This window comes from Agelaius phoeniceus, chromosome 4, assembly GCF_051311805.1.
Source record: "Agelaius phoeniceus isolate bAgePho1 chromosome 4, bAgePho1.hap1, whole genome shotgun sequence".
Lineage (NCBI taxonomy): Eukaryota > Metazoa > Chordata > Aves > Passeriformes > Icteridae > Agelaius > Agelaius phoeniceus.
The window spans coordinates 55,190,299-55,205,680 of NC_135268.1; positions in this window are offsets into that span (position 1 = coordinate 55,190,299).

The window sequence follows — 15,382 nt, forward strand, 5'->3', positions numbered from 1 at the left end:
GGGTTGTTTGGAGTGATGGTGTTTGTCTTCCCAATCACTGCTAGGCGTGATGGAACCATGCTCTCCTGGAAGTGAAGAATGCCTCCCTTGCCATGGGTAGTGGTGAATTTATTCTTTGTTTTACTTTCCATGCGTTCAGGTTTGCTTTACTTGTTAAGCTAGCTTTATCTCAGCCCATGAGTTTATTTTTTACTTTTACTCTTCTGATTGTTCCCATATCCTACTGGACAATACTGAGCAAGAGGGTGTGTGGTGCTTAGCTGCCTACCAGGGTTAAACCACAACAGCCCAAAAATGAAAAACTCTGGAAAAGACCAGGAATAAGCTATTGAAATGTTGTTTATATAAATACCCCCCAGAGCTAGATGAAAACTGAGCAGAATCTTTGCAGATAAAGCTTAAAATTCAAGACCTAAATCTAGAGGTAGGCTTCCAAAGACAATTTTAGACCACCTGAGGATCAATTACATTGAAAGCATAAAAACATCAGCAGGGCAACTGATACTACACATTGAAGTGAATTAGAAAGACTTATGATACAACTGCAGGTATTCACTTGCAGTTATGAAGTGGAATACATTGTAAAAGGCCTTTGGCTGCAATTTTTCTTTCTTTATCCCACCCATGCTGTACTTCTCAAGTTAAATATCATGATCATTCTAATTTGGAGAAAGAGGAATTATTTTCTGCAAAATTTTGGTACAGAAAAGCTCCTGGAATTTCATTAGAGTTTCTTCTGTAAGCTGGAGTTCATCAGGATTCTGTGCTTAGAGCAATTCTTCAAAACTGAATCTTTAAAGACTGTAAAAAGGAAGAAGATGTCTAGAGGAGAATGTGTGAGGAGTAAATGTAGGTTGTTGTTGCCTTCTTTACTGTGTGAAAGTTGTAGATAATGCTCTGTTATGAGGCAAGGCAGAAGGTTGTTGGTGCAAGTCTGGAAACAAGGATGCCCTGATATTACCACAACACCACCATAATCGCAAGTCTATGATCTTCTTTTTTGCAAAAAAGTTTTGAATTAATTTATATAAATTTAAAATATTTTAATATATATCTTTCCCCTTAGAATAAACAAAAATAAATTTCTGCCACCTACAATAAAAGTTACTAACAAAAAAACCAAGTTCGGTGAGTCAAAAAACTAAGTGAAAAGAAACTCTAGAGTTCTTGTTGTAAACTAGAGATCCAGCTTTCTTGCATCCCAAAATTGTTTGATTGTCTTTAGGTGAATGCCAGTGTACTTGACACAGATTATGTCGGAGTACTAGTGGGCAATTTACAATATTTCCAGTGTAAAAACTTTATTTTCTGCAAGGAAAATACTACTGAATATTTCTAAGTAGAAAATGATACCACTCTAAAACGTCTCCTTTTCTTAAATATTCCCAGACTCTATACGTTATTAAAAAAAATATTTACTTCATATCACTGGGGACAAATGTGGTAAATTATTCTAAACCAATTAAATACAGGTATCTGCCTATATGGGTATAGAAAACAAGCATTACAGAAGTGTTCTTCCTATAATGAACCAAAAGGTGTTTTTTCAGTTGTTTTCTTCATTGAAGAAAATGGTAGAAGAGCTAGAAGGTATATCAGAATATCAGTGTGTTCAGATTCCTGTTGTTCCCCATACAAAGCTATTATCCAAACAGAAAATTCCTATATTCATATTCTCAAACACACATTTTACTCCTGTTCAGTTCTTGGCAGACCTGAGTAGGTTCTTGCATAATTTTCCAGGATGAATAAATCTCTGTGTTTAGGATGTTGTTAGGATGAACAATCTCAGTTTTGGCTGCTGTCAGTTGTGCTCTAAGACAGCAGAACCTCTGTGCTAAGCCAAAAGACATTCATTAAAATGAAAAGCACAAGCAAGCAGTCTCTACCAGCTGATGAAATGCTGCACGATGATGATGGTGGTGATATACCTATGGTGAAATTAATCTTCCCTAGAATGTCTAATGATATCTAATACTAATCTAATACAGTTTTTTATCATAGCAAATTGAATACAAAGTTAATATTTCTACTTGAGTGGTTTGGTTATAGCATCCATTATTGTACATTGTAAAACTAACAATGAGAAGGGTTTTGTAGGGAGCAGAATGTGAACAAAGTCCAGATTCTGAGAAATACCTAAGAGTCTCCGAGCAATGACAGCAGCCTCCAGAGCTGTTTGGTGTCTTTCAAAGGCTTACTATAAATAACTTATACAATGCTTTTACTGCTTCTGAATCTGGTTTCTGGGGCAATGCTGGAAGAATCTGAGATACCCTACTCTTAGCTGAATGATTGGGAAAGAATATTTTACCAGTTTGTCCAAGCTTGTTAAGTCCAGATCTTAGATCTCAGGATTTTCAGTCTTGACCGTGTTTCCTGCAGTAGTTTTCATGGGCTTGCTCGCATAGGAGAGGCCAACAACAGTACTTATAACACCTCAAACAACTTCAAATGTGCACGACAGGAAGATGAAAAAGTCAGGTGTTCATAGCCTACAATAAATAGCTGCAATAACAACACTGCATATCTTCATTTGTACAAACTCCAACTAATAATACAAAACTGAGCAGTTACTAGACATGTACTAGCCTAGACAGGAACAGCAGTTTGTTCCACTGCAAGTTCTTTCCAATTCATAACGATGCCATCAGGCAGTAAGAGCAAGATTTTTGCATAGCACAGAGAGTCTGGAGTCTCTGGTAATTAGCCCATAATTTCTGGTGTGTGACTACCAAAAAGGCTGCATTTGCAATAGTCAGCAAACTTCCCTTCAGTTTTGTACACTCTCTATGCTTGTTATTTCAAGAATCTTTAATTAAATTTTGTACTGCCACAAAAATATTCAAAATAATCTCTTTGAATGGTTGTCCCTCACCAATAGCTGGACTTCATTTAAAACAAGCTAATGTCACTTTGAAAGCAAATAAGTGTGTTGAGCAAGTTCCTGGTTTATAAGCCACTTCCAGGGATGGACTAAGTGGTACCCATTTAGAGTGTGGTAGAAGTGCTAGATTTCCTAATTTCAATGCAGAATATCTCTTAAGCAGAGGCCTACCCCATATTTCTGATCCTCGACCAAGTACAAGCATTGATATCCATAAAATTGACATATTAATACAGGCTTCTTATATTCTGGAAAATACCACATGTATAGAAGGAAGGATCATCTGTTCATCCTAATGCTGAGGTACACAATACCTACCAGTCAGACCAAAAGCAATAAGTCAGTTCAAATCAAGATGCAAATATGTTCCTCCTCAAAGAAAAGAAAGAAAGAAAGAAAGAAAGAAAGAAAGAAAGAAAGAAAGAAAGAAAGAAAGAAAGAAAGAAAGAAAGAAAGAAAGAAAGAAAGAAAGACAGAAAGACAGAAAGACAGAAAGTTAGTTAGTTTACCTTTTCTTGTGTTAAGAATAAAAAGTTGAATCTTGCCCTTTACTTCACAGTACATACAGTGTGTTTGCTGTGTACAGAGAAGGAAACATTCTTTCCTTGAGACCCTGTTCTTCTTCTATCCCTTGAAGAGCTTAATTTAAACATGGGTTAGTGTATGAATGAGGGGAAAGAAAAACAAATTAGACAGATTTTTATTTTATTTTTTAGCTCTATGCCTTGCTTTCCTGTATGCCTCCATTAATATTGCAGGCACAGGTTTCCAGATTGCTTGCAGATTTAATATTTATTTTTCAAAGTTCTACTAGCTTATTAAAATTAAAGGAGAAAACAAAAATTACCACAGCATTGCTGCAACTAGGAGATAAGTTTTCCCTGATAATCAGAAGTGACCATCTTAATTTAATTAGGCTTTTCATTAGTTCCATGAAAACTGATTTTTAGTCTCTGTTTTTATTTATTATCATGTATCTGTCCTTCCTTTTAATATACTACTTAGCTTTTTATTAATCTGACCTTTTTGTCTCTTAATATATCTTATTTTAAGCTTTAATTATTTGTAGAGTTTACATCTTGATGAGAATTATATCTGCACAGTTTTTACTATGTACATTTGCAAAAAGTCTGTAGGTTTTAAACATAAACAAATCTTTTAACTTTTGTAGAAACTGTCAATATCACACTTTTCTGGCTTTCATGTGGAGAGTCAGCAGTTCAAATAGTAAATAAATTTAGTTTTTAACATAATTAAAACATGCATCTTAATAAAAGTTACAAAGATTTTTAAGTCTCTTATGAACTCTACATTAGAACACATCTTAAGTTCAAGAGCCAAAGCAGTATTCAAAGGGTTGATGAAGGTGAAGAGCTGAGCTGCATCTTCATTTTAAAGAGAAGTAAAACTCCTGTAAAGATCAAAAGATAAGGACACATTGGACCAGTGACTCCAGTGACTTCACTTGTTATCATCCTACATAACCTACAAGTAAATTAAATGCTAAATATAATGAATTGGCATGCTAAAGGCCAGTTTTCTCCTAAGATCAAAAAGGGACAAGATGAATTACATGTTGAAGTTTACTTCCTTTCCTTGAAATAGGAAAAAAATGCACAAATATCTCAGGCCAAGGCAGAAAGCAAGATTTTGAATAAAACCTTACAGATGGTCATACATATTCCCAATATATTCCCATATATTTCCCCAATATGGCAAAACAATAACCACAGAGAGCTAAAGTGATTTTTGTGTTTGCACTTATTGTTCCATTGTAACGAATGGAGTATATTCCAAGTAAAAAAATTACATTTTGAGAAACAGGATATTAATGTATTTTTTCTTGAAACAAACTGAAATGCTCAAACTCATCTTGGCAGGGTCTAATGAAAAATGAGAATTACAGATACAGATTGTTATTTATACAGTGCATGTGTATAAATGTACATAGATGCATGTGTATTGTATGTACAATATTTTGGACTTAAATCCTTTCATTACCAGTGGCTGTAATCATGTTGTTGTTCATGGGAGTATTCAGAGACAAACAAGAGGTGGTGAAAAATATTTTAAAGAAATGAAGTGACTGAAGCAATAGAAGGTACTTCACCCTGCTTTGATGAAATAATACCTCTTTTCAGGTCTCTTTCACTGAAGAACATAAACCAAAAAGTATCATGAATACTGCTCAAGTCTCATGGAAAAGTGTATTTAGTCAAACAAAACTGGCAACTGTGTTGAGACAGCAATTTTAGACTTCTCTAAGGTTTTGCAATTCTGTCACATGGCATTTTTAATTTTCTATAATGCAAGATTTTTAATCAAGAGGAAACACATTAGATGAATTAAAAAAGGTCTCATTGGCAGATATCAATGAGCAGGGCTGTCCAAGGAAGGTCTCCTGAGAGAGATTCCTGGTCCAACACTATTCAGTACATTCTTAGAAACAATCTAGATGATGAAATAAAATCTTAACTGATTAAATTTGCATATGACACAAAGATTAATGGGATACTGAAAAAAAGGAGGGCAGTTTACTGTTAGAATTTAATCTAAATCACTTGGTCAGATTGTCAGAATCCAACAAAACGCAGGTACAGACTAATACACTTTGCAACAAGATCCACGGGTTATATTCTTATCAGCTAAGAATTCTTGTCCATAGAAAGCAGTAACTCACAAAATATCTGGAGGTCACCTTTTAAGGCTGCTTCACCATGAGCTCACAGAGCAGTGTTGTGGCAGGCATTATGGGAATGAAGGTCCTTGAGCACAATTTAACAACTTTAATCTTAAACAAAATATAATCATGATCACTAATAAAGGAATAGCTCTGAAAGGATGGTAAGGGAACAAATGAACATTTATGGCAAGATGTAAAATGTGTAAATATGTACATGTAAAATTATAAAGTTTCAGAATAATTTTACAGTTCTTAAAATAGTCTGTTTATTCAAAAACAGTTTGTTCATTCAGTTACGATTATGATCTCTAGCAGCCTTTAGTCAGTGAATCACTGTGGAAAATTCACTGGAATCAGCCATTTTATGGCTCTTTTCCTCTTTCATGGCTAAAGATATCTTTTTACTCATAACAAACAAAGCTATGTATATATCAGGCATACAAAATATATGATCAATGTTGTGCAAATCTCTTTATGAGTGTGCATATATATGGATAGAGATATATTTTTATGCATGTTCATATGCCTACACATCTTTTTATTATTACATTTTTTTACAAATGCAATATTTCTATAAATTTTTAAGTTAGAAAATATTTTATTTATATGTTCTAATACACAATCTGCAAATAGATCTCTTTTTTCTTTAAGCAGAATATAGAGTCAAGAATTCATTTCAGAGAGAACCACAAATGATGAATTAAACATCTTGTGAAACTTCAAGTCCTGTTTTTCATGCAGTATGTAGACAATTAAAATTAACAAAATTCCGTATTAAACCTACTCTACTGACTTCACCGTATTTCTGTAGTTTCACAGTCAATAATAAAACCAATTTTTTTCCTTCAATGTGAAATACCAGCAAAAAACATACCATTTTAAGATGAACATGAAAAAGCTCTGACCTGTTCTGCTCCTTTTAGGACCTTTCTGGTGATGGAAAAAAGCACACTGTTGAATCTATGTCCTTTCCAGCAGCAAGTCCTGTGAAATGAATGCAGGATCTAGGCTGCAACATGGGAAAGAGGGAAGGAGATGTCATTCCACCCAATTTTATTATGGTTATATCAGTGTTTATATCAGAAAGCCCACCAAGGAACTTGCCATGTCAGAGCCTAACATGTGATGCATTGAGCTGTATTAAAATAAGGCAGTAGAAATAGGCAACAGAAACCTGTTAACCAGAACTTAGGAATTTGCCGGCAATAACTCCTATCCACCTCTAGTATGTGCCACACTGTATATTTAAACTACATGTGCTATGCATTACAGACTGCTATTAATTTAAAGAATATTTTACATTTAATTTGTAAGTCTTGTTGACATTTCTATTTTGGTTTAAATGGGGGAGATTGGGTATTTGATTTTATATTTTTTACGAGCACAATCTTTGAATAAGTGATTGAGAACGTCTATGTAATACATTAATGAATTAATATATAAATTTACTTTCAAGAGTTTGACCAAAAATTGATATTTATGCCATGAGAGTGAAAAAATATTCAACAAAAAATTATGCATCACTCAAAGAGATGAAAGCTCTAAGGTTTTGTTTGAAAAATTTGTTTATTCAGAAAAAAAAGTATTATAACATCTTTTTTCTCTGGATATTGTGAAGATGTGTAAACAAGGACCTGATATCTCAGTTTAACCTTAACTTTCAGTTTGTGTGCCAGAGAAATCTATAATAAATAACATAAACTGCCAGGTTTACATTTCATCCACTTATGAGATTATTTTTTCTCTGGAAGGGTAGATGGGTAAATCAGATTAAAACCATACCTGACTGTCATCCAGTAAACTCACTCTTCCAGTTATGTAGTTCATTTTTCTCTTACCTCTTTGAATGAGTTTCAATGTCTAATAAAACTTTATTTACTGGGAGTGCCAAGAAATGAGTCAATAAATTTATTGAGCTAGATATGAAATAGAAATGTCAAAGATGAATAAATTTTAGCACAGTGTTTACTTTATAATTGTATTTTTTTCATGGAATTCAATTTCTCTGCAGACTCTGAAGCATAACAACAGCAGAAAATAAAGTCACAATACCCAAGATGAGAAAATGTAAAATAGTAAACTTCTTTTCAGAGCAATAACTGAAAACATAAACGTTGTAAGTATTTAATAAAATACAGCATTTTCTGTATTACAGTCTAAATTCTAGTCTGTTCACCTCCATCTGTATATTCCTGGGAGAACTTTGTTTCTTTCTTTTAATTTTTATACCTAAATAATAATCTGGAATAGTCAGTTTGTCCCTGTATGGCCTGAGTTTCTGTGGTACTTTTCATTTGTATGGTACCATAGGCAGTAAGAGCCAAACCAGGAACATAAAGCCTTCAGCCCAAGCTACAAACAAAAGCATGTTTTATATTCTGTCATGAGAACTTTTATAGAACTTTTTGACTCTTGGCGACTTTGAAAAAACAATGGCTTCTGGGATACAAACTGATGTATTTTTAGTCCCTATTTTAACCACAAAACCTCCTACTTCATTCAATAGAAACTAATTATCAATTCAACTCTTCTCATCAGAGCTGTGGCCTGTTCCTTCATCAGATTTACTATATTACAATCTGGAATTCTTCTGCACACTTACTGTACACTACCCACAACGAGCCAATGCTTTTCCAGACAGCTTGGATTCACATAGACAAGTCTCAAAATCTTCTTGGACAGCAGAAAAGATATGTATGAACCTTCATCACCAGTGTCTGCAGTACAGCTGCTGTCATTATAGTGAGGTCTAGACAGATTTGAGTTAGCAGCCAAGCAAACCTGTCACTTGCAATGTTTGAGTCCGTAGCCTTCACTGGACTTTGATGTTCTGAGTGCTCAAGTCATCCAGCTAAAAATTAGTACAGGTTTTGCATTACACAAATCATGGAGACAACTACAGAGTAGACATATGATTTGTTACTGCTCAGTGCTTTTGACAGTTATAAGTCTCAGCAATCTTCATTACAGTGCCTGCATATTAAGTGCAAGTTAGGATTAATGAATTCTCAGCTGAAAAAAAAAAGTCTCAACTTCAAAACGATAACTGTTTGACAGCTTCTAAATAGAGAATATTGAAAATACATTATCTAACTCTCCAGCTCTTTTTGTTTCTTTGGTCCAAAAATATAGACTATTAGAAAATGCAATAGGAGTACTTATATGTCTTTCTTACCACCTCAATGAAATTCAGTTCTTGAGTGACCTTTGTAAGGGCAATAATTACAAAATTGTAGCTCACAAAAATATTTAGGCAAAGATTTTAAATCCATCACAGATAAAAAAAAGGAATAATTTGACATTTTTAGCTGAGATTCATCTACATCGACAGAGGTTATAGATAGATTCAGTACTGTAGTATCACTGACCAGCCTTATCCTGTTTTGCTACTCAGAATGAAGCCCATTTAGAAACAGCACAAAAAAAGCCATGACAATAAGCCTAACACAATTTAATTTCCAATTTCTTTAACAAAGAAAAGCCTACCTCCTTCAAAGAGTGAGGGAAAATCACAGGATTCTTAGGAAAGGCTTCTTAAAGTACACCAAAAAAAAAAGGTTTGTTTTTTTTTTTATGTGAATATATGGTACAACAGAAGTACTGAAAGAAAATTATTGAAAACCATTGAGTAGTGTAAATTTTAAATGGCTGCAAAGGTATATTAGGACCCAGCTTTACTGCTACTCAAATGGACCTATCAAGAACTAAACTATTTCAGCTGAAAGCATGGCACAAAACAGTGTAAGATCCTTATCCAAATAGGAGGGCTTGTCTGTCAACTATCTGGATTCCTGCTTGATTCCACAGGTGAAGATGTAAACAAACTTTAATAAACTTCCAGAAATTTATAACCTGCTTATTATGACAGTTTTTATAGTGTAGCTAATATTTTTATTTAATGGATAGTCTTTTTTTTTTCAAAAGTGCTTTAAGTCTACTCTTATAGTTTTCTCAACAATATAATAGTATATTATATTATATTAATTGCTTACAGACTATTTGCTCTTTGTGATTAACTGTTTCTGAACTGAGAGCAACTTTATTACAGTTAGCTTTAATCTCCTCTTGATCTTATTTTCCACATGCTCTACAGTACCTATATCTTAAATCTTGGGTTCATTTGCAGTTTAATATTAGAATAATAACTTCAGATAACCAATACTGCTTCAGGCTTAGCGCTATATTGACCCTTTTACAGTCAATATTTAAACATTTCAACAATATTTTTATATTAATAAAATATTTTTGTTTCAAAAGTCAGTTACAGGGATGTAATCTTGCATTATATAAAAAAATTATTCCTCTTGAATACAGGGAAAACAAACACGGGTGCTATCTTGCTCAAAAATCCACACCTATGATTTCATCATCAATTTAGTCTCAAATATTTTTCTTTCTGATTCCTCTAATGGTTACGTTCACAAATCCATCTCCAGGATATGTGCCATATAAAAAATCGTATGTTAATAGCCAGGGAAATTTCTAGTCCACAGTTTCTGCTTCTGGTGAGCTCTGGGCATGATAACCTTTGCTGGTGGCTTTTTTCCTCTGTTCACTTATGCTGAGAGGCTTTAAAACTAGATAAAGAATTGTTATTTATTTTACTTCTGCTGTCCTTTTGCTACCAAATACAAAGGATAAATTCCATGTAGGAAAACTTCCCATTCTGAAGTGGGATTGGGGGTTATTTTAGGTGGTGGTGGTGAATAAAGTGTTGAAGGATTTGAATGCTCGTTTTGTTAGGCATGGCATGCTTTAAAAGCCTTGTAATTTAAATTTTAATTCACACTCCATTTGTGGAAATAGTAACACTTCAACATTTGAAAGTATTGAAGATCAGACAGGTGTTTTAGTATAAGGACATTACTATTATTAAATCCATGCTACCAGAACTCATTATGAAATCATGGTTCTGTAATCACACTCAGTTGTTAGTAGCCTGGTTATTTTTACTTGCATTTGACTAAGGCAGAATATCTCTGGGGTGCAACTTCCCTACTTAGCTCTGTGAAATGTTAGAACAAAAAATACCAATTTCATAGTAGAATCGTTGCACAAGTGTTTCATTTTTCTATGAAACAGAAATCTGTATTAGGTCAGAAATAATATCTGTAATGGCAGATTTTTAATACTATAAAATAAAAATTTAAAAGCAATGAGGTCATTTGAACATCTCATTTTTTGCACTCTGAAGAGCTTTTTAATAACTTTCTGACTGTTCAACCTATGATGCAATAATAAATGATATCTAAATTAGGTATTTGCTGGCTGATTAATAAATGCTGCACTTTTTGTGGAGCATTTTTTGTAGGTGTGTGACACCATTATGCATCCATGAAAGGAAAACTAGCATTTGGAACTAGATAATTAAAACAGTTACAATTCCAGGCAAATGTTATGTTTCGGTGTAAATTAATCTTCTGCTACAGCAAATTACCAAAATTGGTCTAGGCACTTTAATGAAAGCAGAGTGTTAACAGGCAAATATAGAGTCTCCTTAATATCCAGTTCCCAAAATGTGCAATTACTAAAAAAAAACACTGAGAAGAAAACTATTAAATTAATCTTTCTAAACTATGAAACTATGAAAGCCCCTTTTTTGAGATAGGAAGCTCAGTGGTGACTTTTCACCAAAGTCATAAAGACATTTCTCCAGTTTTATTGAGTCTGTTTTTACATTTTCATCAACAGGTATGCAACATGGGAAGTTATTTGGAATATGAAAGGCATTAGCTCTCTTGCTTTAGTTGCCTTATCCAGTGCAAGTATAGGAGCCTGGATTCAATTTGACCCATTCTGATGCTGACAGATTATTATAGCTCTTGTGATCTGTGAGGTTCTCTCAAGTTCACCTCTTGAAAATTCACCTCTGAAAGTCCTAAGAACAAAATGGGCAACATTATAGTCCGATAAAAAACACAGTAATTTCAATTCTCTGCATTTGAAAATGTGCAAGAACTCTATCTTTGATTACTAGGAAATATCCTGAAAGGTAGAATTTCCGATCTACTTGTAATTGGACAAAAGCAATATTACAAAGCCAGTTGAAATTCAGGTAAGCTCTCCAGCAGCTGAAATACAGGAACTGACTTAAGAAGAATGGATTTCCACCTTGCTGTGGTTTGTATGGTCTAGTTAAATATGTGTGTTCAGAAATAAATATGTATATTGAAGTTCTAAAGGTTTTTTTCAGCCTGCTAGAATTAAACAGCCTTCAGTATTTGTGAGGTGATGACCAGAAATATAGTAATTGACTAACTGAACTTGGACATTGAAAGGGAATGCACAAGAGGAGCCAGCAATAGCAGGTGATCCAGGAGGAATATAAAGCTACAGTCTGATTGTGCAGGGATGGGTTAGGAAATCAAAAGTCCACCTGGGACTGATCTGACAAGGGATGTGAAGGGGCACAAGGAAGGATTCTACAACTATATAAACAGTAAAAGGGAAGCGAATGTAAATGAGGAACCAATGCTGAATAGGGTCAGGGTCCTTCTGACAAAGGATGTGGAAAAGCTGGGTGCAAGTCCAGGAGGAAAGTCTGGTTTATCCTCAGTGGAGGGGAGCAAAGCAGGGAGAACATAATCAATCTGCACATACATAAGTCCAAAGACCTGATGTGTTGCACTCAAAAGTGCTGAAGTCCAAACAGCATGTGAAGAGATAAGAGTTCTGAAATTAAAAAGAATAATGAAAATATTAGTCACTCTAAGTTGTTCTTCCAGTATCTAAATGTTGTCTTGGAGTTTTTGAACTCCTGAATGACAAACTAAGGTCAACACTTAACAAGCTAGAACACAAAAACCACTCCACAGACATTTGTTCTTACTTCATGGAAATGGAGGAAATTAATCCATTCTAATGATCAAATCAGCTCAACCAGGAGAGGCAGGTAAAGACTTTCTCAATTCTGATATCCATGGAAATGTGTAATATTCTCAGCTTGAAGACTCAGCCCAGTTATTGCAAATCAACCAAGCTCTCACTTTTCTGTTATACTGACATCAGTTATATTGATATCAATATTGACTATATTTAGATTGCCATGAAAATAAAAAAAATAAAAAAGGTATCTATTCCACTGATTGGAGCTCAACAAATAATGGCATTTTAGCACAAATGATTTTGAGATAAATACTAAAGCTCTTAGCCACTTTATCTCTTAAGAAAAACAACTTTGGTCCATGTTTAACATACATTTGAATGAAACAGAACTTTAATCTACATTGATTGAAGGTGGCAGAGTGATTTTTCATTGTCAAAGCCAGGAAAGATTATGAATTTTTGTTGGTTTTGTTTTATAATTTTTTTTTAAGAAAATTAAAATATTTGAGAATTTAGTAGATTCCAGACAGCTATGATATATAGTTTGTATATCTATAATTTAAAAACTGAATTAAGGTTAAATAACTTCTCTTCAGTAATTTTCCTGGTTTGTATTGTTATATATTCAGCTATAGCTCCTGATGACACTTAAAATCCTTGAGTTATGTGTAATGGAACATCAAGTATAAAACCAACCTAAGCTGTGCCTTTTGCATTTTAACACGTTTTCTAGTCAGCATAACAAATGCAGAAAACAGGACTCATTAGTATTCCTGTCTATTAAAGGTCATCATAAAACACAAGCATTACATGGCCAAATATAATATTGAATTTAACTGCTTCTTAAATGGAAACTTTAAACACACTTAAGTTTTCTCTTATCATTTTTATTAATTTTTCCATATATCTACTCTAATATATCTCTGCCTCTTTGTGTGATGGTGTGCTCAGCCCCCCAGCCTGACCTTTATTTCACATGATTTTACTCAAGTGATAATCAGCAGAGGCAGTGATGGAGGTGTCTGCTCTGGTCACGATTGCTGCAACCAGCTTGAAGGGGATTTGGGGGAGACAGATAAAAACACAGCAGCAAAGAGCTAATCTGAGCAACGTGCCTCCCCTAAACATGGTGCTGGTCAAGAGCCAGGCTGGGAAGAAATTAATTCTGTAGTTGGTATGCAAATGTGACTGAAGCAATTACCTTAGTCCATAGATAATGGACAGAGCCCATTGAGCTCTCCTGCACAGCAGTGGGCTGACAGATTCCTTCCCACAAGAGATTCTCATTACATTCTCATGCTAAATTTTGAAATGTTAGCTAAGCCATATAAAGAATTTATTGTCCATTTATTGTCCATATCCTTTAGATATAAAGCATTGATCAAGCTCTGGAAACAAGTCTGAATGCAAATACACCTAAACTCCCCCTTGAGAAGGACAAACAAGTTTTTAGAACACAAGGTGGCCCTTTCTGAACCTCATGACTCAAGAGGTCTCCCTGACAGTTTTATTTGACCCAGTTCTTTGTGCAGTAAATAATTTAGTGTACCTTGCCATAGAATCTTGTTAAACCAGTGTTTCACTTGCCATCAAACTTTGTTAAATCACTAATTTATATTAATAAATGTGTTGCTACTTCTGTTTTACAAGTGAAGTGTATCCCTCCATCTGTAAAAATTTGTCACATAATTTGTGTTTACAAATAATGTGGAGAAATATGTGAATAGGTAAATATTAGCAAACTATCATGGCTTCTTATGGGAATTTTGTCCATGCAAACATGTTGAAATGTGCCCTGAGGCTTTCTGGAATTCAGACTTCTAGCCACCAGTGACTGCTTCAGCTGTTGTTGTTATACTTATGAATAAATATTCAACTTAAAAACAGTCAATTCTCCCTAATGTCTGGGCAAATATGTCCCCACGTTTTATGGGCTTGCACAACATATAGCTTAGGTTAATTGGGCTCTGCTTTCAGATGTTTACTGCTGGAAGGTTAAGGGAAAAGAACTTCGAAATCCTTTCTTACTCCAAAATTCACAATAGACTGAAATAGCTTTGGAGTTTTCAAAAATTTTCTAAGTAGCAAAGGCATGAGTGCTTTCTGTTGTCAGCTTCCAGATGAGGAAGCTCACAACAGAAAATTAGTTTCTTTTTCCATATGGAACTTATCCTTCCCAGCCACTGTCTCAGGAAATTCAGAGACACACTGAATTTGAGTCTCATTGTCTCCAATTTTTTCTTAAACTCACTCTGCTTAACGTAGGGAGGAAGTAAAAAACAATGTGTGCATAGAGTAATTAACAGATTTTTTTTAAGTCATCCTTGGAAACCTTCAGCAAACTCTTCCTTCAGAGAAAGCAATTGTATGTTCTGACCTGGCAGTTTCTTTGAACCAAATAAAAGATTAAAAGAGGACATACTGTGAAAGAGATTACACTAACTGTGCTGTGCAGCTATTGCTGTTTTCTATTAGACAGCAAGGGCACTTACTTGATTACAGTTTTCTAAAAGCAAGATTTGTGTTTGCAAGCAAAATATCTAAAAAGGAAAGCAGCTTATGAAATTATTTATCAGTAATAACCAGCATCTGGAGCCAAAGGCTGAGAGAGACCTGGCCTCATTCAGCCACTTCCAATGCCTCTCTAACCAGAAAATCAATTAAGTGACTTTAAACTAACGCAGGCATATCTGCATAGCAGAACAGAATTTAGCCCAGAGGTATTGCTTTTCAGCCTCTAAGATGATGATCATCTGAGAGTTTGTCTGAGGGAGAGAGGTCAGCAACAGAGTGAGACAATCAGATGGTGGGCAGAAAAAAGGAAAAACAGTAACAATAGTAATAATAAAAAATTTGATTTAACATGAGAACTGAGTGGGTAAGTAAGAGCTAAAAATTTTATTCTAATTTTGTTTTCATGGAACAGTGACTTTAGAAAAGAGACTATGAGAAAAATAATTTTAACTGTGTCTGAGTTTGTCTGTGTC